The sequence below is a fragment of the Macaca fascicularis genome, chromosome 11 (genome assembly GCF_037993035.2).
Source record: "Macaca fascicularis isolate 582-1 chromosome 11, T2T-MFA8v1.1".
In the NCBI taxonomy this organism is placed as follows: domain Eukaryota; kingdom Metazoa; phylum Chordata; class Mammalia; order Primates; family Cercopithecidae; genus Macaca; species Macaca fascicularis.
In genome coordinates this window covers 54,970,518-54,998,238 of record NC_088385.1, presented here as the reverse complement: position 1 = coordinate 54,998,238, position 27,721 = coordinate 54,970,518, and the positions used below count along the sequence as shown (strand labels likewise).

General features: G+C 37.8%; 1 long non-coding RNA gene across 2 annotated transcripts; it reads right to left on the bottom strand.

Moving 5' to 3' along the window:
* Positions 1 to 5,634: 5,634 nt before the first annotated feature.
* LOC135966222 (uncharacterized) lies at positions 5,635 to 24,885 on the bottom strand. 2 transcript variants are annotated; one of them, XR_012420183.1, is made up of 2 exons: positions 24,280 to 24,885; positions 5,635 to 7,658 (listed from the first exon to the last, which is right to left on the bottom strand). It is a non-coding gene; the product is annotated as an uncharacterized lncRNA (long non-coding RNA). The 2 variants fall into 2 exon arrangements; XR_010579377.2 differs by lacking the exon at positions 24,280 to 24,885 and adding an exon at positions 17,470 to 17,597.
* Between the last annotated feature and the right edge of the window lie 2,836 nt (positions 24,886 to 27,721).

Below are 27,721 nucleotides of genomic sequence, written 5' to 3'. Positions count from 1 at the left end.
CAAAAAAAAAAAAAAAAAAAAAAAAAGTAGCCAGGTGTGGTGGTGCATACCTATAGTCCCAGCTACTAGGGAGGCTGAGGCAGGAGAATTGCTCGAACCCGGGAAGCCAAGGTTGCAGTAAGCCGAGATTGCGCCATTGCACTCCAGCCTGGGTGTCGCAGCAAAACACTGTCTCAAAAACAAAAACAAAACAACAACAACAAAACAAAATCAGCAAAATATTCCTGTTGTCTAACCGACTAATACTCTTGCTGTATTTACCTCTATTTCCCATTCTGTTTTGAAAGAAATGGAGAACAGATAATTACCATATTTTAATAGGGGTATTTCCCGGGATGTTTTGTCTTAACCTCTCAAATCTCTCTTTTCTGTATTCTGATTCAATCCCCTCCATAACATATAACTCTTTGTTTCAGGGATTATTTGATCAGCCTGTTGGCCAGTGGTATTGTAGCCACTGAATTTTTTAAAAATGCAAAATGTACATGTTTACTTAGTTGTTCTTACACTTTGCTCCATGTCTTCCATTTCTTCTTTAGTTGATTCTTTTCTTATTTTGTGGAAACTTGAAATTTAATGAGGAAATAAGGACAGCAAGTTATGGTAAAAGAGACCATGAATATTTTGCCTGAGGAAAAAACACTAAAATGGTTAATCAGTGTCTTCAAATCTCAAAGGGGCTCCTTCTACCGCGCCATAATAAATAATTCTTTACCACGGATTAAGTTCGAAGAGTGAGGAATATAACTATAAGGAAGTGTGAATTATAGTGTGTGTGTGTGTATGTGTATTCCCACCCAAGTGGAATATTAATGGCATAACCTACCTTAGGAGGTTGTGGTGTTTCTGTCCTAGACATCTTGGCGCAGTGGACGAAGTGCTCTAAAAACTTAGAAGAACCTGATATGAGTCTCATCACTTTCATTTACTAGCTACATGACTTTGGGGAAGTTACTTTATCACTTTGAGGCTCAGTTTCCCCATCTGTAAAATGGAGATAGTATATATTTCATATAATTTTATGAGTTAGATGGGATCATATATAGGAATATGCTTTGTAAACTATAAATTACTATTAATAGGTAAATAACCTTTATCTGAGTAGACATGCATCTGGAATGGCTTGAGAGATTTCATGTGGGATTATATATGCTTCACTTCCAAAGAGGGTGCCAACATCAGATGTCCTGCCTGGGCTAGCTCATCTTCAAGCTCCGTGAGTCCTCTCTGGCACCTGTTGCAGTGATTCTGCAACAAACAGATCATTCCCAGTCAGAGCAACAGAATGAGGTAAGACATGATTTCCACAAAATTGTCCCATTTTGTGTACATGCCATAATATATGTAACCAGTGCCCAATTTGAGGGATATGAAGACTATTTCTAGGGCAAAGATGAACAGTAGGGTCAGAATTGTTACCTGTTATTTCCTCCTGATGTGAAAAGTTTAGGTAGAAATTCTGGCCTCCCTACAGGCTGAGGCAGAGACATGAAGAGAGGGGCAGAAATGCACCCTATTCCCATAAATATCATCTTCAAATAATAATTTTGCCTGTTCATTTTCATTCCAAGTGATGTAGTGGAGCCAGGTGGTACCAGCTCTCAAGAGCCAATTGTTAAATTTCAAGAGTTTTGATTGATTGTTAAACATAGCCATTATTAATATTTTAAAACGAAGGTAATAAATTCTTAAAATTCATCACTTCCTAATTTTGTCACTATATTTTACTATTATCTGTACTCTCAAGATTATTTCTGTCTATTGTATCCGTACGGTAGGAAAACTGTATAATAGTGACCTAACTAATATCTCTTCCCAGCTCTATGATTAGTGATGTCTCATCGGTAACTTGAAATAAGTCATTGTGGGAGTGTTTATACCATGAAAATTGGCAAATGCTACAAATAAGGTACCTCCACCAAGAGCCATTTGTTAAACACTTAACCAGCACACCACTCATTTAATTCATTCGTCTAAATGCTTTGGCTAGTACTTGCAGGGCGCCCAGGAGCTTAAAGCAGTGTGAAGAGTTAGTTGATAATGCAGCCACTGGAATCAGACCCCTGAGGTTTAAATTTGAGCTTTACCACTTACTGTGTGACCTTGGACAAGTTACTGACCCTTTCTTTGTATCTGTAAAATGAGGATAAAAGAAGAACTCCTACCTCATAGGATTACTGTGAAGCTTAAAAGGATTACTACTAATAACACACATAGAACAAACAATACCTAACACACAGTATGTAATTATTTTGATTTAGATTAGTTACGTCAATTTAGTTTTAATTAGGACATGGAAGCATCTTTCTAGTCCTATTTTACTAAAAAATTTTTAAGAACTGGGTATCAACATCAAATTTTATCAAATGCCTTTTAAACATCTATATAATTAATTAGATGTTTTTCATCTTTGATATATTAATATAGTGAGTTGTATTAGTGGGATTCCCCCTATTAGAAGAAACTTTAATCCCTCAGATGAATTTAACTTGGTCATGATGTACCATTCTTTGAATGCAATGCTGAATTCCATTTGATAATAACTTATTTAGTCTATTTCACCATTATTAATAAATTATCTTAGTTATAATTTTCTTTTGTATACTTTTTCAAGTTTTAGCCTCAATGGTTTCATGACTTTGTGAAAGTAATCAGCGATCTTTATTTTTTCTGTCCTTGCAGTTTCATTAGCCTTGAAAATATCCAACTGCTGGCCGGGCGCGGTGGCTCAAGCCTGTAATCCCAGCACTTTGGGAGGCCGAGACGGGCGAATCACGAGGTCAGGAAATCGAGACCATCCTGGTTAATACGGTGAAACCCCGTCTCTACTGAAAAGTACAAAAAACTAGCCGGGCGAGGTGGCGGGCGCCTGTAGTCCCAGCTACTCGGGAGGCTGAGGCAGGAGAATGGCGTGAACCCGGGAGGCGGAGCTTGCAGTGAGCTGAGATCTGGCCACTGCACTCCGGCCTGGGCGACAGAGCGAGACTCCGTCTCAAAAAATAAAAAAAAAGAAAAAAAAAAAAAAAGAAAATATCCAACTGCTACAAGATTTAAAATTTACCTATGGAGCTATCAGGGCCTGGAGCTATTTTGAGGCAAAGCCTTTTGTTAACTTCCTCTATTTGAATGGCTCTCAAACTTGGTTGCACACTGAAATCACCTGGGGAGCTTTTAAAAATACTGATGCTATTGTGAAAGACAGTGTGGTGATTCCTCAAAGAACTAAAGACAGAAATAGCATTGGACCCAGCAATCCCATTACTGGGTGTATACCCAAAGGAATAGAAATCATTCTATCATAAAGACATATGCACATGTATGTTCACTGCAACACTGTTCACAATAGCAAAGACATGGAATCAACATAAATGCCCATCAATGGCAGACTGGATAAAGAAAATATGGTACATATACACCATGGAATACTATGCAGCCATAAAAAAGAATGAGATCATGTCCTTTGCAGGAACTTGGATGGAGCTAGGAGCCACTATCCTTAGAAAACTTACACAGGAACAGAAAAACAAGTATCACATGTTCTCACTTAAAAGTGGGAGCTAAATATGAGAACTCATGGATACATAGAGGGGAACAACACATACTGGGGCCTATTAGAGGGTGGAGAGTGGAGGGTGGGAGGAAGAAGAGGATCAGGAAAAATAACTAATGGGTACTAGGCTTAATACCTGGGTAATGAAATAATCTGTACAAGAAACCCCCATGACGCAAGTTTACCAATGTCACAAACCTGCACAGGTACCCCTGATCTTAAAATAAAAGTTAAAAAAGTAAAAATAAATAAATAAATAAATACTGTTGCCTATGTGATGTGGTAGATACATTAATTAGCTTGATTTAGTCATTTTGCTGACATATCAAAACATCACATTGTTTTTCAGAAATATATAATTATTACTTGTCAATTAGATTTTCTTCAAATATTAATACCTGAGTGTTTCTTTCCTTTTTTTTTTTTTTTAACAGATGGGGTCTTCTTCTGTTGCCCAGGCTGGAGTGCAGTGGTGCAATCATAACTCACTGCAGACTTGAACTCTCAGGGTCAAGTGATCCTCTCCCTTCAGCCTCTTGAGTAGCTGAGTCTGCAGGCATGTGCCACCATGCCTAGCTCCAATGTTATTTTAATTGGTCTGGTATGCATCCTGGGGATGGGGATATTTAAAAGCTCTCCAAGTGACTACAGTGTGAAGCCAAGGTTCAGAACTACTGTATTATATTCATTTCACTCAATATATTTGTTTAATTTGTTTCTATCTTTTATTCAATGAATTTTAGTGACTCATATTAACCCAGAAAATTACCTATTTCCTTCTGGCTTTCAAAGTGATTGCCATAGAGTCTCGCAAAGTACTGTTGCATAATTATTTTTATTTTCTCTGTGGCTGTGATTATTTCACCTTTTAAAATTTGTGTATTTTTGCTTTCTTTCTACCACTTCATTTTTAATTATTAGATAGACAGTAATCTGTCTATTTTATTGGCTTTTTTTTTTTTTGAGACAGAGTTTTGCTCTTGTTGCCCAGGCTGGAATGCAATGGTGTGATCTCAGCTCTTCGCAACCTCCGCCTCCCAGGTTCAAGCAATTCTCCTACCTCAGCCTCCTGAGAAGCTGGGATTACAGGCATGTGCCACCACGCCCAGCTAATTTTGTATTTTTAGTAGAGATGGAGTTTCTCCATGCTAGTCAGGCTGGTCTGAAAGTCCTGACCTCAGGTGATCCGCTCACCTTGGCCTCCCAAAATGCTGGGATTACAGGCATGAGCCACAGCGCCCGGCGTTTATTGGCTTTTTCCTAGGATCAATTCTTGAATTCATTTATTGATTCTATTCTATTTCGGGTTTTTTTTTTTTTTAATTTTGGGGAAGAGGTGGTATTTGGTTACATGAGTAAGTTCTTTTGTAGTGATTTGTGAGACTTTGATGCACTCATCACCTGAGCAGGATACACCACACTTATTTGTAGTCTTTTATACCTCACCCCCGCCCACTCTTTCCCCTGAGTACCCTAAGTCCATTGTATCATTCTTATGCCTTTGCATCCTCATAGCTTAGCTCCCATTTATGACTCAGGACATGCAATGTGTGGTTTTCCATTCCTGAGTTACTTCACTTAGAATAGTAGTCTCCAGTTCCATCCAGGTTGCTGTGAATGCCATTAATTCATTCCTTTTTTTGACTGAGTAGCATTCCATTTTATATATATATATAAAGTGAGATATATACGTGAGATATATATGTGATATATATTTGAGATATGTATATGTGAGATAGATATTTGATGTATATATATGTGTATATATATATACACACACACATATATATATATATCACAACTTCTTCATCCACTCATTGAATGATGGACCTTTGGGCTGGTTCCATATTCTTGCAATTACGAATTGTGCTGCTATAAACATGTGTGTGCAAGTATCTTTTTTGTATAATGACTTCTTTTCCTCTGGGTAGATACCTAATAGTGGGATTGCTGGATCAAATGGTAGTTCTACTATTAGTTCATTAAGGAATCTCCACGCTGTTTTCCACAGTGGTTGTACTAGTTTACTTCCCCACCAGCAGTGTAGAAGTGTTCCCTTTTCACAGCATCCATGCCAACATCTATTATTTTTTTATTTTTTGATTATGGCTATTCTTGCAGGAGTAAGTATCACATTGTGGTTTTGATTTGCATTTTTCTGATCATTAGTGATGTTGAGCAGTTTTTCATATATTTGTTGGCCATTTGTATATCTTCTTTTAAGCCAACATTTTTATGGGACTCTTTGTTTTTTTCTTGCTAATTTGTTTGAGTTCTTTATAGATTCTGGATATTAGCCCTTTGTCAGATGTATAGATTGCGAAGATTTTCTCTCACTCTGTGAATTTTCTGTTTACTCTGCTGATTCTTCATTTTGCTGTGCAAAAGCTCTTTAGTTTGGTTAAGTCTAAGCTATTCATCTTTGTTTTTGTTGCATTTGGTTTTGGGTTCTTGGTCATGAAGTATTTGCCTAAACCAATCTCTAGAAGTGTTTTTTCCAAAGTTATCTTCTAGAACTTCTAAGTTTCAGGTCTTAGATTTAAGTCCTTGGTTCATCTTGAGTTGATTTTTGTATGAGGTTAGAGATGGAGATCCAGTTTCATTCTCATACATGTGGCTAGCCAATTATTCCAGCATCATTTGTTGAAAAGGGTGTCCTTTCCCCATTTTATGTTTTTGTTTGCTTCGTAGACGATCAGTTGGCTGTATGTATTTGGGTTTATTTCTGGGTTCTCTATTCTGTTCCATTGGTTGATGTGCCTATTTTTATACCAGTACCATACTGTTTTGGTGACTATGGCCTTATAGTATAGTTTGAAATCAGTAATGTGATGCTTACAGATTTGTTCTTTTTGCTTAGGCTTGCTTTGGTTATTCAGGCTCTTATTTAGTTCCATATGAACTTTAGGATTTTTTTTTTCTAGTTCTGTGAAGAATGATGGTGGTATTTTGATGGGAATTTCATTGAATTTGTAGATTGCTTTTGGCAGGATGGTCATTTTCACAATATTGATTCTACCCATCCATGAGCACGAGATGTGGTTCCATTTGTTTGTGGTGTCTATGATTTCTTTCAGCAGTGTTTTGTAGTTTTCCTTGTAGAGGTCTTTCACCTCCTTGGTTAGGTATATTCCTAAGTTTTTTTGTTCGTTTGTTTTGTGGCTATTGTAAAAGGATTTGATTCTCAGTTTGTTTGCTGTTGCTGTACAGCAGAGCTACTGATTTGTGTACATTAATTTTGTATCCTAAAACTTTGCTGAATTTATTTATAAGTTCTAGGAGTTTTCTGGATGAGTCTTTAGCGTTTTCTAGGTATATGATCATATCATCAGCAAACAGTGACAGTTTGACTCTTTACCAATTTGGATGACCTTTATTTCCTTCTCTTGTCTGATTGCTCTGGCTAGGACTTCCAATATTATGTTGAATAGAAGTGGTGAGAGTGGGCATCCTTGTCTTGTTCCAGTTCTCAAAGGGAATGCTTTCCACTTTTCCCCATTCAGTATTATGTTGGCTGTGAATCTGTCATAGATGGCTTTTATTACATTGAAGTATGTCCCTGGTATGCCAGTTTTGCTGAAGGTTTTAATCATAAAGGGATGCTGGATTTTGTCAAATGCTTTTTCTGCATCTATTGAGATGATCATGTGATTTTTGTTTTTAATTCTGTTTATGTGGCATATCACATTTATTGACTTGTGTATGTTAAACCATCCCTGCAACCCTGGCATGAAACCCACTCGATCATGCTGGATTATCTTTTTGATATGCTGTTGGATTCAGTTAGCTAATATTTTGTTAAGAATTTTTGCATCTATGTTCATCAGGGATATTGGTCTGTAGTTTTCTTTTTTGTCATGTCCTTTCCTGGTTTTAGTACTAGGGTGATAGTGGCTTCGTGGAATTATTTAGGTAGGATTCCCTCTTTCCTCTTTCTTGTGGAATAGTGTCAATTGGATTGTTACCAATTCTTTGAATGTCTGATAGAATTCAGCCATGAATACGTCTGGTCCTGGACTTTTTTTTCCTTGGTAACTTTTGTATTACCATTTCAATCTCGCTGCTTGTAATTGGTCTGTTCAGGGTTTCTAATTCTTCTTGATTTAAGCTAGAAAGTCAACAAAGAAGCAGTGGATTTAATCTATACACTAGAACAAATGGACTTAACAGATATTTACAGAACATTCTACCCAACAGTCACAGAAAACACATTCTATTCATGAGCACATGGAACTTTCTCCAAGACAGACCATATGATAGGTCACAAAACAAGTCCCAATAAATTTAAGAAAACTGAAATTATATCAAGTACTCTCTCAGAACACAGTGGGAAAAAATTGGAAATCAACTCCAAAGGAACCTTTGAAACCATGCAAATACGTGGAAATTAAATAACCTGCTCCTGAATGATCATTGAGTCAACAATGAAATCAAAATAGAAATTTGAAAATTCTTTGAACTGAATGGTAATAGTGACACAACCTATCAAAACCTCTGGGATACATCAAAGGCTGTGCTAAGAGGAAAGTTCACAGCCTTAAATGCCTACATCAAAAAGTCTGAAAAAGTACAAATACATAATCTAAGGTCACACCTCAAGGAACTAAAGAAACAATAACAAATCAAATCCAAACCCAACAGAAGAAAATAAATAACAAAAATCAGAGCAGAACTAAGTGAAATTGAAACAAAAAAATACAAAAGATAAATGAAACAAATAGCTGTTTCTTTGACAACATAAACAAAATTGATGGACCATTAGCAAACTTAACCAAGAAAAGAGAGAAGATCCAAATACGCTCAATTAGAAACAAAATGGGAAATATTACAACTGACACCACAAAAATAAAAAAGATTGTTCAAGGCTACTATGAACACCTTTACACACATAAACTAGCAAACCTAGAGGACATAGATAAATTACTGAAAATATACAACCCTTTTTCTGTTTTCTTACTCAACAATTTCTGCTTTGATCTTTACAAATTTTCTGTTTCTGGTCTTCCCTTTGTTAATGTTGTTTATATGCTTCTAATCTCTTCGGCAATTTCATTTTGTTTTGTTTCATTTAAGTTCATTTATCCTTATTATTTTCGTTAAGTAATAGAAGTATTTCAGGCTATTAAGTTTTCCTACAATAAATATCTGTGTACAGTATTCATTAATATATGATACTTTTATCCAATTTTTTTAAGATTGCTTACAATTGTTTTGAGTTCCTGTTTAATGTAAGAGTTATTTTTGAATGACTTTTTAGTTTTTCAATTTTCTAGTAGGTGGGGTTGTTTTCATAATCATGTCAGTTTTATTATTGTCATGGAATCACTTCTGAATTGAACAATCCTTCTAAAACATGTCCTTGGTAAGACTTAATTGAATATGTTTAACACTAGAAACTTACAATAGGAAAAGTAACTGATCTATTGAGTTTTACAAGCAGAAGAAGAACTGGCACCAGATACCCTTCCATCCCAAGCAGACTGATCTCCTGGCTTGAACCTTCCTGGGAAGGGAGTAGTTAGGATTCAATGCATCAGCTAAAAGGATGGATGGTGTCTGTCAGGTACAGAATCCCAGGTGTGCAACCAGGAGTGAGGCTTTTTTCATTGCTTCCTTCCATGCTCCGTCAGAAGCAAGTTCACTCTAAGGTCATTATGGTAGACAAGGGTCAGCAAATTTGTTCTATGAAAGGCCAGATAGTAAGTATTATAGATTTAGTGTGCTGGGTTACTAATATTGCATATGGGACATACTCATAATAAAAAAAAGTTTATATTTATCTCAAACTCAAATTCAACTGGGTGCCTTATATTTTTATTTGATAAATCTGGTTGCCCTACTCATAAGCCATATGGTCTCTGTGGCAACTACTTAGCCCTGCTGTTGTAGTGGGAAACAACCATAGACAATACATGAATCAGTGGGTGTGGCTCTGTTACAGTTAAACTTTATAAAAATTGGCAGTGAGCTATATTTGGCCTGAGGGCCATGGTTTGTCCACCCCTGCGTGTTTTTTTTTTCAACATTTAATGTGCATCAGAATACCATGGAGGGTTTGTTAAAACACTGATTGCTGAGCCCCATCCCTGGAGTTCATGATTCCCTAGATTTGGGGTGAACCTCAACAGATTGCATCTCTATCAAGCTCCCAGGTGAGGTGGCTCCTGGTGGTCTGTAGGCCACACTTTTGAGTATCATTGCATGCCAGGAAATGCCTTATTGCCCTTTTGTTCCTAAAACCCACTTAGAGTAACATAGGCATTTTTATTGTTATTCAAAGACTTCATCAATCTTATGAGACAAAAACTTTTAAATGCTGAAATTGAAATATTCTCATGTCCAGAACTTCCTAGCCAGCAAGGCTTCTCTAACACATATGGAAACTTTGGGCTAATTACAAAAAGTCACTCCCACTCAGGGAAGAATCAGAAAAAAGGCACAACTTTTTTTTCCTTCAACTTTTATTTTAAGTTCAGGGGTACATGTGCAGGATGTGCAGGCTTGTTACATAGGTAAAGGTGTGCCATGGTGGTTTTCTGCACAGATCATCCCATCACCTAGGTATTTAAGCCCAGCATCCATTAGCTATTCTTCCTGATGCTCTCCCTCCTGCCAGCCCCCAGTGGGCCCCAGTGTGTGTTGTTCCCCTCTATGTGTCCATGTGTTCTCATCATTCAGTTCCCAAATATAAGGGAGAACATGCAGTGTTTGGTTTTCTGTTCCTGAATTAGTTTGCTGAGGATAACGGCTTCCAACTCCATCCATGTCCCTACAAAGGACGTGATCTTGCTCCTTTTTATGGCTGCATAGTATTCCATGGTGTATACGTACCACATTTTCTTTATCCAGTTTTTCACTCATGGGCATTTAGGTTGATTCCATATCTTTGCTATTGTGAATAGTGCTGCAATGAACATACACGAAGAACTGCTTTTTCTGTACTCACATAGCCCCTCGCCAGGATACACAGTTTGGTCAGCTGAGTGCAGGCCAGATTTCAGCATCTATTCTTCCCTTCAGGAGCCTCTATGCAGTGCACAGACTGCATGACACTGCTGCCTGACCAGAAAAATATTATCTACAATTTACTTAATCAAAACAACACATTCTAAATTTAAAATACTCCATATGAATGTATTTCTTTTCTTGCAGTGAAAAGAAAAACATGAAAGAATATTCTTAAGGAAAATCCCATACACAAGCTGACACCTGCTCTCCTTTCCTCATATCTCAAGGGGAGAAAAGAAACAGAAGTTTAAGAAGTGTTTAAGAAAATTTAAGAAATAAACAGAATTTTAATGTCTAGTTTTAGTGTAGTGAATATAGTCTGAACTGTTTTAGCTTTCTGGAATTCATTTCAGTTTTCTTTATAGTCTAATATGTCAACAGTAGTATTTTGTAAATGTTCCATGACCCTTCACAAGGAGGTATATTCCCTATTTGGAGATGATAGACTTTAAAATATTTCTACTGATAAACATATCCTTTTCTGTTAGTAATGTCCATATGTCATGGATTCTCTATATTCTTACTTATCTTCCTGATAGAAGGATGACTTGGGATGTAAGAGAATCCCAATAAGGGAAGGGAGAGAGTTTCCATGTGTCATTTTGTATCCCTGCCACATACCACAATACTTACAACATAACAGGCACCCACCTATTAATTGAATAAACTCTTTTTGGCTGTAGAGTAGGTGGAGTGCAATTGGCCCCAGTGATCCATTCAAATAAAAATGGATTTCTATCTTCTTTCCTTTCTCCCTGCTGGGCTTGTAGTATATTCCCTAAACTGGAGTCAGGTATAATTGGTGCATTTTAATTTAAAAAATCAGTTAATTTTTTCTCCTATATTTCTTCTCTTTGGTTTTGGCCTTATTCATTGAGGTTACACAGACAAAGTAAATTCTGTCTTCTAAATGGAAAACTCGTAAATATCCATGTTTGGCTTTCAGCAAAAGAACTATAGCAAAAATTAGAAAAATTTGTGAACCCCAAAATAACAATGAAACTACACATAATTTTGTGGAATATAGCTAGGGCAGTCATTAGGGCAGAACTTTCTCTTAAAAGAAGTTAAAATTTTAAAAATTAGCAAACAACTTAATCACAGAATAAAATACATTATGCAAGGAAAGTGAAAGGAAGAAAAAATGCACATGATAGATGGATTCAATGAAATTCAAAGATTAAACTAATAAAGGTCAAAGAAATTAATACTTTGACAGTCCTCTGGCATGACTTATGTTTTAAAAAACAGGCTTAAATAAACAATATTAAAAATGAAAGGGGCACAGATGTTGCAGACTGATTTATAAGGGGGGCTTCTGATTCTAATATTTATAGACCAGGTAATTTGGATCAATCATCTCAATAAAAACAACCAAAAGCTCGACACATTTTAAAATATCTACAATAAGGTCATTAAAGAACTAAATATGCAGTGAAGAATTTTAGGGCCAAGATCCAGGAGCATTCACTATGTATTTAGGCACATTAGAAATAGCTGATGTGGCCGGGCATGGTGGCTCACACCTGTAATCCCAGCACTTTGGGAGGCCAAGGCAGGTGGATCACCTCAGGTCAGGAGTTCGAGACCAGCCTGGCCAACATAGTGAAACTTGTCTCTACTAAAAATACAAAAATTAGCTGGGAGTGGTGGCGGGCCCAGCTACTAGGGAGACTGAGGCAGGAGAATCACTTGAACCCGGGAAGCAGAGGTTGCGGTGAGCCAAGATCATGTCATTGCACTCCTACCTGGGCGACAGAGCAAGACTCTGTCAAAGAAAGAAAGAGAGAAAGAAAGAGAGAAAGCAAAGAAAGAAAAGAAAGAGAGAAAAGAAAGAAAGGAAAGAAAAGAAAGAGAGAAAAGAAAGAAAGGAAAGAAAAGAAAGAGAGAAAAGAAAGAAAGGAAAGAAAAGAAAGAGAAAGAAAGAAAGAAAGAAAGAAAGAAAGAAAGAAAGAAAGAAAGAAAGAAAGAAAGAAAGAAAGGAAGGAAGGAAGGAAGGAAGGAAAGAGAGAGAGAGAAAGAAAGAAAAGAAAGAAAGAGAGAGAGAGAGAGAAAGAAAGAAAGAAAGAAAGAAAGAAAGAAAGAAAGAAAGAAAGAAAGAAAGAAAGAAAGAAAGAAAGAAAGAAAGAAAGAAAGGAAGGAAGGAAGGAAGGAAACAGCTGATGTAGCTGATGAAAGAACTGGTAAAGTAAGTGACTCACGCCTGTAATCCAGACATTTTGGGAGGCTGAGATGGGAGGATTGCTTGAGCCCAGGAGTTCAAGACCAGCCTAGGCAACATGACAAAACCCTGTCTCTACAAAAAATACAAAAAATTATCAGGGCGTGGTGGTGCAAGCCTGTAGTCCCAGCTACTCAGGAGGCTGATGTGGGAGGATAGCTTGAGCTCAGGAAGTCAAGGCTACAGTGAGCCATGATCATGCCACTGTACTCCATCCTGGGCAACAAAGCAAGACCCTGTCTCAAGAAAAAAAAAAGAAAAAAAGAATTGGTAAAGTGGAAGGTATGTCATAAAGAAGATGAAAGAAAGAATGGGTAGAGCAAAAGCAGTATTTGAAGAGAAAACAGCTTGGAATTTTCCAAAACTGAAAAAGACATCAGTCCACAGATTAAAGAGGCCTTAAATATCTCCAAAATATTTTATTTATAAAAAGAAAGCCATAGCTTGACACATCACTAGAACTTCTGAAAATGAAAGGCAAAGAGAAAAACTTAAGAGGTGCCTGGGGAAAAAAAAAGGCAGGTTACCTTCAAAGGAACACAATGAGGTTGACAGTGTTTTTCTCAATGATGCAAGTCAAAATATAAAATGTTCTTGTCACACACCGGGGCCTATCATGGGGAGGGGGGAGGGGGGAGGGATTGCATTGGGAGTTATACCTGATGTAAATGACGAGTTGATGGGTGCAGCACACCAACATGGCACAAGTATACATATGTAACAAACCTGCACGTTATGCACATGTACCCTACAACTTAAAGTATTAAAAAAAAAAAATTCTTGTCTAAAATTCCATTGTAGCAGACTAGAGAAGGGTTGTAAGTCACAGTGATATGCTCCTGCTGGCGTGAGCAAACATCCATGCTGTGAACTGCCTGTGGGGGCTGTGTGGCCAGGAATTCTAGGAGCTGAGACCAATCCCCAGATGACAGCTAGTAAGTCATACGACTGCAAAGAAATGATTCTGCCAGCAACCAGTGAGCCTGGAAGAAGACCAATGCCTCAGATGAGAATGGCAACCCCAGCTGACTCCTTGATTTCTACCTAGTGAGACTGAGCAGAAGACTCAGCTAGTTCATATCCAGACTCCCCACCCATGGAAATGGTGAGATAATTTTCACTTGTAATAGTAGAGAAAAATTGTAAGCTAAACTTTAAGATATTGTAAGATAAGATAAAGCAAAAAACCATAAGGTACATTTAATATAAGCCACTAAATTTGTGGTAATGTTACACTGCAATAGAAAACTAATATATGTTTTAAATATTTTTAAGAAAATACTATGGAAAGTTTCATGCCATTAAATCTGATACTGTAGATAAATGAAACGTTAATAGAAAAATATAATTCTCCAAGTTGAAGAACAGAAAACATAAACACACATATAGGCATGAGATTAAATGAAGAGTTTAAAAATATTTCTATAAATAAAAAGCCAGACATGATTTTAGGGCAGATGCTACCAAACAATTAAGGAAAAAAATGCTAATTTTGAATACAGTAGAAAACAAGGAAGCACCTCAACTTTTTTAGTGATGCAAATATAACTTTGATACTAAAATTTGCCCCACCCCACCAAAAAAATATAATTTCACTCTTGGACATAGTGGCAAATTTCCCAAGCAAAATTTTAGCAAATTGTATATTACAATATATTTAAAAGATAATACCTTATATTATGACCAAAGTAAAGTTTATCCCACTAATTCAAAGTTGATTTTTTATTTTTATTTTTTAATTTAATTTAATTTTTTAGAGACAGGACAAGGTCTCTCTTTGTCACCCAGGCTGGAGTGCAATGGTGCAATCAGCCTCAACCTCCTGGGCTCAAGTGGTCCTCCTGCCTCTGTCTCCTGAGTAGCTAGGACTACAGGCGTGAATCACCATGCCTGGCTAATTTTAAAAAAATTTTTTTAGAGATGGGGTCTCGCTATGTTGCACAGGCTGGTCTCGAATTCCTGTCCTCAAGTGATCCTTCCACTTCACCCTTCCAAAGTGCTGGAATTACAGGCATGAGCCACTGTGCCAGCCTTGAAGTTGATTGATTTAACATTAAAAAATGAATTAATATAAATTACCACAGGAACAGAAAATGAAGAAAAATCACATAATCATCTTAAGAGATGCAGGAAGACCATCTATTTTATTGAAAATTCATGTCTGCTTGTAATTTTTTTTTAAAAAATCTCAGCAGACCAGGAATAGAAAAGAACTTCCATAAGCTATTAAAGTGATTTTAAATCAAAACCGCATAGCAAACATCATCTTTAGTAGTGAAACATTAAAAGCATTATCTATAAGATCATAAACAAGCCTAGGTAACCATTATCCCTACTTTTATTTAAGATTATATTAAGGATCTTAGGTGGTACAGTAAAGCAGGAAAAGAAAAAATAATGTAAGAACTAGAAATGAAAAATAAAACTCTATTTACAGATGATACGATTGTCTTCATAAAAACTAAAAGGATGCACAAAAAAATTATTAAAATTAATAGAATTTAACAAAGTTACTGGAAACAAAATCAATATGCAAAAATCTAACTGCATTTCTGTTACCAGCAAACAAAATAGAAAATGTAATTTTAAGATACCATTTTAAATACTATGCAAAGTATATAAAAAATGAAAACTATATGATCGTCTCAATAGATGCAGGAAAGCTTTTGATAAAATCCTGTATCTCTTTATTATTTTTAAAAAAAGCCCTCAATAAACTAGGCATCAAAGGAACATATCTCAAAATAACAAGAGCCATCTATGACAAACCGACAGCCAACATTGTACTGATCGAGCAAAAGCTGGAAGCATTCCCCTTGAGAACTGGAACAAGACAAGGATGCCCACTCTCACCACTCTTATTCAACAGAACTGGAAGTGCTAGCCAGAGCAATCAGACAAGAGAAAGCAATAAAGGGCATCCAAATTAAAAAAGAAGTCAAACTATCATTAGTCACAAATGATATGATTCTATACCTAGAAAACCCTAAAGACTCACCAAAAGTCTCCTAGACTGACAAGCAACTTCAGTACAGTTTCAGGATACAAAATCAATGCACAAAACTCAGTAACGCCACTCCACACCATAACATTCTAGCTGAAAGCCAAATCAAGAATGCAATCCCATTTACAATAGCTGCAAAAAAATAAAATACCTAGGAATGTATCTAACCAAGGAGGTGAAACATCTCTACAGGAAGAACTACAAAACACCACTGAAAGAAATCGTGGATGACACAAACAAATGGAAAAACATTCCATCCTCATGGATTGGAAGAATCAATATTATTAAAATGGCCATACTGGTCAAAGCAATCTATAGATTCAATGCTATTCCTATCAAACTACCAATATCATTTTTCATAGAACTAGAAAAAACTATTCTAAAATTCATATGGAGCAACAATAACAAAAAAAAGCCCAAGTAGCCAAAGCAATCCTAAGCAAAAAGAACAAAGCCACGGGCATCATACTACCCAACTTCCAACTATACTACAAGGCTACAGTAATCAAAACAGCATGGTACTGGTACAAAAACAGACACATAGACCAATGGAACAAAATAGAGAACCCAGAAATAAAGTTGCACACCTAAGCCATCTGATCTTTGACAAAGTTGACAAAAATAAGCAATGGGGAAAGGACTACCTATTCAATATATGAAGCTGGGATAACTGGCTAGCCATATGCATAACAATAAAACTGGACCCCTACCTTTTACCATACACAAAAAGTAACTCAAGATAGATTAAAGATTTAAATATAAGACTTCAAACTATAAGAACCCTAGAAGAAAATCTAGGAAACACCATCCTAGACATTGACCTTGGGAAGGAATTTATGACATTCCTCAAAAGCAATTGTAACAAAAACAAAAACTGACAAGTGGGACCTAATTAAACTAAAGAGCTTCTGCATAGCAAAAGAAACTATCAACAGAGTAAACAGACAACCTTCACAATGGGAGAAAATATTCACAAACTATGCATCCAACAAACATCTAATATCCAGAATATATAAGGAACTTAAGCAATCCAATAAACAAAAAAACAAAAACCCTCATTAAAAAGTGGGCAAAATACATGAATAGGCACTTCTTAAAAGAACACATACAAGCAGTCAACAAATATTTTAAAATGTTCCACATCATTAATCATCAGAAAATGCGAATCAAAACGATAATGGGATACTATCTCACACCAGTCACTATGGCTATTATTAAAAAGTCATAAAATAACAGTTGCTGTTGAGGTTGTGGAGATACCTCAACAACTGTTGGTGGGAATGCAAATTAGTTCAGCCACTGTGGAAAGCAATTTGGAGATTTTTTAAAGAACTTAAGGGGCGGAGCAAGATGGCCGAATAGGAACAGCTCCAGTCTCCAACTCCCAGCGCCAGCGAGCAACACAGAAGACAGGTGATTTCTGCATTTTCAACTGAGGTACTGGGTTTATCTCACTGGGGAGTGCCTGACAATCGGTGCTGGTCAGCTGCTGCAGCCCGACCAGCAAGAGCTGAAGCAGGGCGAGGCATTGCCTCACCTGGGAAGTGCAAGGGGGAAGGGAATCCCTTTTCCTAGCCAGGGGAACTGAGACACACAACACCTGGAAAATCGGGTAACTCCCACCCCAATACTGCGCTCTACCAAGGATCTTAGCAAAGGGGCACACCAGGAGACTATATCCCATACCTGGCCGGGAGGGTCCTACCCCACGGAGCCTCCCTCATTGCTAGCACAGCAGTCTGCAATCTCGAGGCAAGGCAGCAGCAAGGCTGGGGGAGGGGCGCCCGCCATTGCTGAGGCTTAAGTAGATAAACAAAGCAGCTGGGAAGCTCTAACTGGGTGGAGCTCACAGCAGCTTAAGGAGTCCTGCCTGTCTCTGTAGACTCCACCTCTGGGGACAGGGCACAGCTAAACAACAACAACAACAACAACAACAACAAAAAGCAGCTGAAACCTCTGCAGACGCAAATGACTCTGACAGCTTTGAAGTGAGCAGTGGATCTCCCCAACACGGAGGTTGAGATCTGAGAACGGACAGACTATCTGCTCAAGTGGGTCCCTGACCCCTGAGTAGCCTAACTGGGAGACATCCCCCCCAGGGGCAGACCCACACCCCACACCTCACACGGTGGAGTACACCCCTGAGAGGAAGCTTCCATAGCAAGAATCAGACAGGTACACTCACTGTTCAGCAATATTCTATCTTCTGCAGCCTCTGCTGCTGATACTCAGGCAAACAGGGTCTGGAGTGGACCTCAGGCAATCTCCAACAGACCTACAGCTGAGGGTCCTGACTGTTAGAAGGAAAACTAACAAACAGGAAGGACACCCACACCAAAACCCCATCAGTACGTCACCATCATCAAAGACCAGAGGCAGATAAAACCACAAAGATGGGGAAAAAGCAGGGCAGAAAAGCTGGAAATTCAAAAAATAAGAGCGCATCTCTCCCTGCAGAGGAACGCAGCTCATCGCCAGCAATGGGTCAAAGCTAGATGGAGAATGACTTTGACAAGATGAGAGAAGAAGGCTCCAGTCCATTAAACTTCTCAGAGCTAAAGGAGGAATTACGTATCCAGCACAAAGAAACTAAAAATCTTGAAAAAAAAGTGGAAGAATTGATAACTAGAATAATTAATGCAGAGAAGGCCATAAACGAATGGACAGATGAAAACCATGACATGAGAAATACGTGACAAATGCACAAGCTTCAGTAACCGACTCGATCAACTGGAAGAAAGAGTATCAGTGATTGAGGATCAAATGAATGAAATGAAGCGAGAAGAGAAACCTAAAGAAAAAAGAAGAAAAAGAAATGAACAAAGCCTGCAAGAAGTATGGGATTATGTAAAAAGACCAAATCTACGTCTGATTGGGGTACCTGAAAGTGAGGGGGAAAATGGAACCAAGGTGGAAAACACTCTTCAGGATATCATCCAGGAGAACTTCCCCAACCTAGTAGGGCAGGCCAACATTCAAATTCAGGAAATACAGAAAACGCCACAAAGATACTCCTCAAGAAGAGCAACTCCAAGACACATAATTGCCAGATTCACCAAAGTTGAAATGAAGGAAAAAATGTTAAGGGCAGCCAGAGAGAAAGTTCGGGTTACCCACAAAGGGAAGCCCATCAGACTAACAGCAGATCTCTCGGCAGAAACTCTACAAGCCAGAAGAGAGTGGGGGCCAATATTCAACATTCTTAAAGAAAAGAATTTTCAGCCCAGAATTTCATATCCAGCCAAACTAAGTTTCACAAGTGAAGGAGAAATAAAATCCTTTACAGATAAGCAAATGCTTAGAGATTTTGTCACCACCAGGCCTGCCTTACAAGAGACCCTGAAGGAAGCACTAAACATGGAAAGGAACAACCAGTACCAGCCATTGCAAAAACATGCCAAAATGTAAAGACCATCGAGGCTAGGAAGAAACTGCATCAACTAATGAACAAAATAACCAGCTAACATCATAATGACAGGATCAAATTCACACATAACAATATTAACCTTAAATGTAAATGGACTAAATGCTCCAATTAAAAGACACAGACCGGCAAACTGGATAAAGAGTCAAGATCCATCAGTCTGCTGTATTCAGGAGACCCATCTCACATGCAGAGACATACATAGACTCAAAATAAAGGGATAGAGGAAGATCTACCAAGCAAATGGAGAACAAAAAAAAAAAGCAGGGGTTGCAGTACTAGTCTCTGATAAAACAGACTTTAAACCATCAAAGATCAAAAGAGACAAAGAAGGCCATTACATAATGGTAAAGGGATCAATTCAACAGGAAGAGCTAACTATCCTAAATATATATGCACCCAATACAGGAGCACCCAGATTCACAAAGCAAGTCCTTAAAGACTTACAAAGAGACTTAGACTCCCATACAACGATAATGGGAGACTTCAACACCCCACTGTCAACATTAGACAGATCAACGAGACAGAAAGTTAACAAGGATATCCAGGAATTGAACTCATCTCTGCAGCAAGCAGACCTAATAGACATCTACAGAACTCTCCACCCCAAATCAACAGAATATACATTCTACTCAGCACCACATCACACTTATTCCAAAATTGACCCCATAATTGGACGTAAAGCACTCCTCAGCAAATGTACGAGAACAGAAATTATAACAAACTGTCTCTCAGACCACACTGCAATCAAACTAGAACTCAGGACTAAGAAACTCAATCAAAACCGCTCAACTACATGGAAACTGAATAACCTGCTCCTGAATGACTACTGGGTACATAATGAAATGAAGGCAGAAATAAAGATGTTCTTTGAAACCAATGAGAACAAAGATACAACATACCAGAATCTCTGGGACACATTTAAAGCAGTGTGTAGAGGGAAATTTATAGCACTAAATGCTCACAAGAGAAAGCTGGAAAGATCTAAAATTGACACTCTAACATCACAATTAAAAGAACTAGAGAAGCAAGAACAAACACATTCAAAAGCTAGTAGAAGGCAAGAAATAACTAAGATCAGAGCAGAACGGAAGGAGATAGAGACACAAAAAACCCTCCAAAAAATCAATGAATCCAGGAGTTGGTTTTTTGAAAAGATCAACAAAATTGATTGACTGCTAGCAAGACTAATAAAGAAGAAAACAGAGAAGAATCTAATAGATGCAATAAAAAATGATAGAGGGGATATCACCACCGACCCCACAGAAATACAAACTACTGTCAGAGAATACTATAAACACCTCTACGCAAATAAACTAGAAAATCTCGAAGAAATGGATAATTTCCTGGACACTTACACTCTCCCAAGACTAAACCAGGAAGAAGCTGAATTCCTGAATAGACCAATACCAGGCTCTGAAATTGAGGCAATAATTAATAGCCTACCAATGAAAAAAAGTCCAGGACCACATGGATTCACAGCTGAATTCTACCAGAGGTACAAGGAGGAGCTGGTACCATTCCTTCTGAAACTATTCCAATCAATAGAAAAAGAGGGAATCCTTCCTAACTCATTTTATAAGGCCAACATCATCCTGATACCAAAGCCTGGCAGAGACACAACAAAAAAAAGAGAATTTTAGACCAATATCCCTGATGAACATCGATGCAAAAATCCTCAATAAAATACTGGCAAACCGGATTCAGCAGCACATCAAAAAGCTTATCCACCATGATCAAGTGGGCTTCATGCCTGGGATGCAAGGCTGGTTTAACATATGCAAGTCAATAAATGTAATCCAGCATATAAACAGAACCAAAGACAAAAACCACATGATTATCTCAATAGATGCAGAAAAGGCCTTTGACAAAATTCAACAGCCCTTCATGCTAAAAACTCTCAATAAATTCGGTATTGATGGAACGTATCTCAAAATCATAAGCGCTATTTATGACAAACCCATAGCCAATATCATACTGAATGGGCAAAAACTGGAAAAATTCCCTTTGAAAACTGGCACAAGACAGGGATGCCCTCTCTCACTACTCCTATTCAACACAGTGTTGGAAGTTTTGGCTAGGGCAATCAGGCAAGAGAAAGAAATAAAGGATATTCAGATAGGAAAAGAAGAAGTCAAATTGTTCCTGTTTGCAGATGACGCGATTGTATATTTAGAAAACCCCATTGTCTCAGCCCAAAATCTCCTTAAGCTGATAAGAAACTTCAGCAAAGTCTCAGGATACAAAATTAATGTGCAAAAATCACAAGCATTCTTATACACCAGTAACAGACAAACAGAGAGCCAAATCATGAATGAACTTCCATTCACAATTGCTTCAAAGAGAATGAAATACCTAGGAATCCAACTTACTAGGGATGTAAAGGACCTCTTCAAGGAGAACTACAAACCATTGCTCAGTGAAATAAAAGAGGACACAAACAAATGGAAGAACATACCATGCTCATGGATAGGGAGAATCAATATCGTGAAAATGGCTATACTGCCCAAGGTAATTTATAGATTCAATGCCATCCCCATCAAGCTACCAATGAGTTTCTTCACAGAATTGGAAAAAACTGCTTTAAAGTTCTTATGGAACCAAAAAAGAGCCCACATTGCCAAGACAATCCTAAGTCAAAAGAACAAAGCTGGAGGCATCACGCTACCTGACTTCAAACTATACTACAAGGCTACAGTAACCAAAACAGCATGGTACTGGTACCAAAACAGAGATATAGACCAATGGAACAGAACAGAGTCCTCAGAAATAATACCACACATCTACAGCCATCTGATCTTTGACAAACCTGACAAAAACAAGAAATGGGGAAAGGATTCCCTATTTAATAAATGGTGCTGGGAAAATTGGCTAGCCATAAGTAGAAAGCTGAAACTGGATCCTTTCCTTACTCCTTATACGAAAATTAATTCAAGATGGATTAGAGACTTAAATGTTAGACCTAATACCATAAAAACCCTAGAAGAAAACCTAGGTAATACCATTCAGGACATAGGCATGGGAAGGACTTCATGTCTAAAACACCAAAAGCAACAGCAACAAAAGCCAAAATTGACAAATGGGATCTAATTAAACTAAAGAGCTTCTGCACAGCAAAAGAAACTACCATCAGAGTGAACAGGCAACCTACAGAATGGGAGAAAGTTTTTGCAATCTACTCATCTGACATCTACTCTCTGTTTCCAAGGCTGACTTTTTAACATTCCACATATAAGTGAGATCATGTGGTATTTGTCTTTCTGTGCTTGGTTTATTTCATTTAACATCACATCCTCCAGGTTCATCTATGTTGTTGCAAATAACAGAATTTCCTGCTTTTTTTCTAAGGCTAAATAGTGTTCCATTGTGTATATATTCCACATTTTCTTTACCCATTTGTCCGTTGATGGGCACTTAAGTTGATTCTCTATCTTGGCTACTGTGAATAATGCTGCAATGACTGTGAGAGTGCAGATGTCTCTTTGACATACTGATTTCGTATCCTTTGGATATATCATATGGTAGTTCTAATTTTAATTTTTTGAGGAACCTCTATAATATTTAACAAATGACAATACCAATTTCCATTCCCACCAACAGTGTGCACTTATTCCCTTTTCTCCACAGCCTCACAACACTTATCTTTTGTCTTTTTGCTAATAGGTGTGAGGCAATATCTCACTGTGGTTTTAATTTGCATTTCCCTGATGATTCGTGATGTTGAGCATTTTTTTCATATACCTGTTGGCCATTTGTCTGTCTTCTTTTAAGAAATGTCTATTCAAGTCCTTTGCCTATTTTTAAATTCAGTTGTTTTCTTGCTATTGAACTATTTTGAGGTTTTGAATCTCATAAATACATAACTATTTGCCTCTTAAAAAACATCTATTTCATAGTCCAGGACGCTCAGTGTGTTTCAAATTTTTCTCTTCTGTAACTTATAGCTATAGATGATAGTACTAATTCTCTCTGATAGGAATTCTGTCTCTCTCTCTCTCTCTGTCTCTCTCTCTCTCCTTCACTTTCTGTGTGTGTGTGTCCTCTTTCTCTCTCATATCTCTCATTCTTTCCCTTTCTTCTCTAAGCTGTTTAGAGTTAGTCCAATTTTTTTCAGGCATTTAAAATAGCAAAATAGCTCAGATTAATCAATGCCATGGAACAGCTGAAGTTATTATCCAGTCCACTGATGTATCGTGGTTCTTCTTGATTACTAAGTTCTTTTGAACATACACACAGAGGAGCATTATCATGGGTAGCTTGGCATATCATTTTCTCTGTCTTTCCCTTAGATTTCTGGTTGTTTTACTCTTTGTTTAAATCTCCATATTGAAGGTGACTGTGAGAAGGGGGAGGAGCAGCAAGTCTAATCTGGTTTTGTTATAGCTTTTCTAATGGAATAGTAGATTCACTTTAGTGCTCAGCTGGAGAAAGAAGGGATAGGGACCATGGAAGGTGATCATGTCTTATGATATAGAGGGAGGCACAATACGGAATTAAAACCTCCACTATAAAATTAGGATGAGGTTATTTTTGGTATTTTCATTATTTATTATGTCTTCTGTGGAGTCCTAATTAGGGAAAAGGAGTCAGGCTGGCAGGACCAAGGGAAAACAAAAAAAGAAAGCAGATAAGCTATAAGTCTGCCTTTCTTCATGGTCCAGGACATATAGCCCTCCTGCACAAATAACTCACAATCTTCCTGTACCCAACTATCACCAGACACCCTGAAGTTAGCTCACTGCAACCTTGGCATTATCAGTACTGCACAAAGCTCTCTTCAGCATACAGCATAAACTCTATTCTATAATATAAACTCTCCAGCAAGCCTGTTTTTTTGCAGTCAGCTTCTCTCGTGCTGATACTGCCAGTTGCCTCTCAGCCAAAATATTTTCCTACTTTCTCTAGTAAATCTGCCTTTCTGCACCTACAATTTGCTTGGTAAGTTCTTTTACCCCTGCACCATCAGCTCAGATAGTTGTTTCTTCCCAGTAACATCTCCCTTTAATGCAGTAAGTAACCTCCCTTTAACCAATAAGAAGGACCTTCCAGGACAGTTTGTGCCCTACACTTACCTTTTGTAGATCACAGGGATCTGTCTCATCACAGGGGTCTGGCATGCCAAGTCTGGATATATTCATAATACTTGGCCTTGGCTAGGTGTCTTCAGGTGCTGCAGGTACTTCAGAGATCCTCACTTTCCGAGGGATGTGGAGAAATTGAAGTGGATATGGTAGCAAAGAGGTGAAAGAAGCAAAGTGAAGGCAGAAAACATGGGGAGGGAAGCAATGAGAGAATTTAGAACACTTCTACAATTTAACTTAACAAATCTGTTGCAAGGCGTGGCACCATGAAAGGCAAACTACTCACTGTCCATCTTGCTGAAGAAAAGGGAAATGGGAATCAATTTAAAATGGAAAAGAAAGGAAATGGACAGGCCTGTAGAAGCACTTCTGAAGTGAGTTTGTGAGACATCGGAATGAGTTGCTACATTGCAACAGAGTTGTAAGCAGAGGCCTCCAGGAACTCACACTAAGGCTTAGTTGCCCTTCATTAAAAGTCATTTACATCTATCCTCCAAATGTCTCCCCAAACGTGGGTCTACATGCTTTTGTCTCTACAACTTCATTAGGAAATACATGGCAAAAGTTTATTGTTTGTTGTTTCCTGATTTTATTCCTAGCAGATAGGTCTTAGTGAAAATCACAGAGTTCCGAATTCTCAAATTTTAAAATCTTTAAAAATGCCATAATTACAGGGCTTTCTGGGTTATATGTAAAATCAGATGGAGAAACAGCTAGTTTTTTTCTGGCCATTTAAGGATAGAGTAAGGCCTGACCTTGTGTTTCTAATGGGGGCTGGTGCTTGGTCAGAGAGGTCTGGCAGACAAGGGCTCTGATTTTTTTTTTTAAACATAGTCTGGTTCTGTTGCCCAGGCTGGAGTGCAGTGGTGCGATCTCAGCTCACTGCAACCTCTGCCTCCTGGGTTCAAGCAATTCTCTGCTTCAGCCTTCCCAGAAGCTTGGATTACAGATGCCCGCCACCATGCCCGGCTAATCTTTTTGTATTTTTAGTAGAGACGGGTTTCACCATCTTGGCCAGGCTGGTCTTGAACTCCTGACCTCGTGATCCGCCCACCTTGGACTCCCAAAGTGCTGGGATTACAGGCGTGAGTCACCATGCCTGGCCAAAGGGCTCTAATCTTACAGGGACTTTTGCTATGGGCTGTTCTTTTTTGATTTCTCTCTTTTTGCTCCTGGTGAAGGGTCTGTGTAGTTTCCTCTCTTTCTAGCATTCCTGATGCAAAACACCTACCCAACCAGATGCAATTACTTGGTTCTCTCCTTGCACAAATAGGCAGCTGAGTCTTACAAATGACACTGCAACTTGTGCATTCTCCCCTTCTCTCTCCGGTTCTGGGTAACCCTGGTCTCACTAATAAGGACCTCTGGAAGATCCTGGTTGTGTTTGTATTTTAGCAGGGCTACTTCCAGGGCTCATTCCTCGTTGATTTCTAAAGCTAGTCATCTTATCTGTATTTTAGAATGACTACAGGTCTTTTCTTTGCTTTTATTAGTCTGATTTCTAAATTCTATTAGTTTTCCCATTTAACAAAAACATATGCATTCTCTTAGTTAACAAAGAGAAATTGACTTACCACTTTAGGGCAAACTATGTGCTCTCTGGGCTAGAATCAGGAGGGTGGATGGTTTTGCCTTCTTCCTGTAGACTGCCTGTTGATTTAATCTTATTCGACCAGGGAATTTTCACAGTGGGAAGAGGGAAGAAAAGTCCTGTAAATCCTAAGTGCTGGCTCTAGTTCTCTGCCTTGAGTAGCAAAGAAAATGTCCATTCAATTTTCAAATAAGTCCTAATTTAAATCTTCTATATATTCAATTTCAAAATGATTAAGCATTGGCCATTATAGGATTTACTACCTCCAATCAGTCCACTCATTATCAAATTCAGGGACAGGAATCTCTGTTGTTTATCTTCCTTAATAAAGATGAAAGGGAAACTGCTTTTCCTCACTGAGTGTATGTTGTATACCACAATAATCACACATCCACGAACAATTCAATTACCAAATGAACATTTTTTGTGACTACTTTCTGCCTCTTAAGGCATTCCTCAAAGTTTAGGTACAATTTCAAGTTTATACCTAAATGGAAGACTTTCTGGACTTAATTCTTGTTCTCACTTAGATTGGTCATATTTTGGTTGTTATTAAAAAACGTCTTTTTCCATGAACAAGATTCTTTCAATCTGTCAGTTATTAGTAGAAATTTTCTCTCATACCTATTTTTAAAAATTATTTGTGCATATTTTTCCTATTTTATTGTCTCATTACTGTTGGGATCCACCAGTACTTTATTGAAGCCCTATTAGAGAATACTGGTGGTAGACGGCTGCTCAACTCTCTCTCAATCACTCTCCATTGGAGACACTTTTGAGGAAACAAACAATTCAGCAAGATAAAAGAACACTTTTTCAGACCAAATAAATCTGTGGGAACTTTGTGACTTCAAATCAGAAATTTTTAACCCTTCATGGGCTCCAGCCGCCTTAGGGAAGTTGATAAATTGTAGACTCACCAGGAAAAATGCTCTATTGCTCACAACTTTTCCTACAACATTTCAGAGATGCACGGACATGTCGATTGATTCCCTGGGGAGTCCATGAACACCACATTAAATGTATCTACTATAAAGTTTATTCACCCAGAAAAAAACAATGTTTTTCTGCATCGTAAAATGATGCATTTAATTTAATCCAAAAAGTAAGAGATTTAAGTATGCATTGGATAAACCAGGTTTTAAGTGGTGTAAGGTTTGAAATTATGAGAGGCACGTTTTATTTAAAGCAGACCTACAGAAGATAGTCAAGCCTCACACAGGCTGAAGTTTTCTAAGAGAAGACTTACATGATTTAAACAAGGTCGATGAGTTCATTTACAATGTAAGTGCACTAACCCCATTCCTAAAACAGATTCCATAGACTAAACCATAAAATATGTATTATATTTTATTTCCTGTGTTTATAGCATGCTAAGAGAACAACAGAAACACTTTGCTGTTGAATGTATTCAATACTGTCCTGCCCCTCTTAGGTAAATACGACAAGAATCAGAGCCTTACATTATAATAAGACATTTTCCCACCAGTCTAGTCTACAATGGGATACTTTGTTCATTGTACTCCTGTGGTCATGGAATGTAGACTTGTGTCCCTTAATTCACCCACATTGTACTTTGAGAATGCAAAATATGTGTATCACCAGCATCCTTTCCTTCCAGGACCTGCTAGACATTATTATGACTGAGTTTATTTTAATTATAACCAAAACTCTATTGTTTTCTTTGTTTGCAATTTTATTTCCACACATATAATAATATCACTTAAAATAATTGTTTGGGACCTTGAGGGGGATACAGTAAACAATATTACTCTTCCCATGTGGTTCTGAATCAACTGAGAAATAAGACAATGAGTCTGCAGATGGAGGTCAAAATATCAC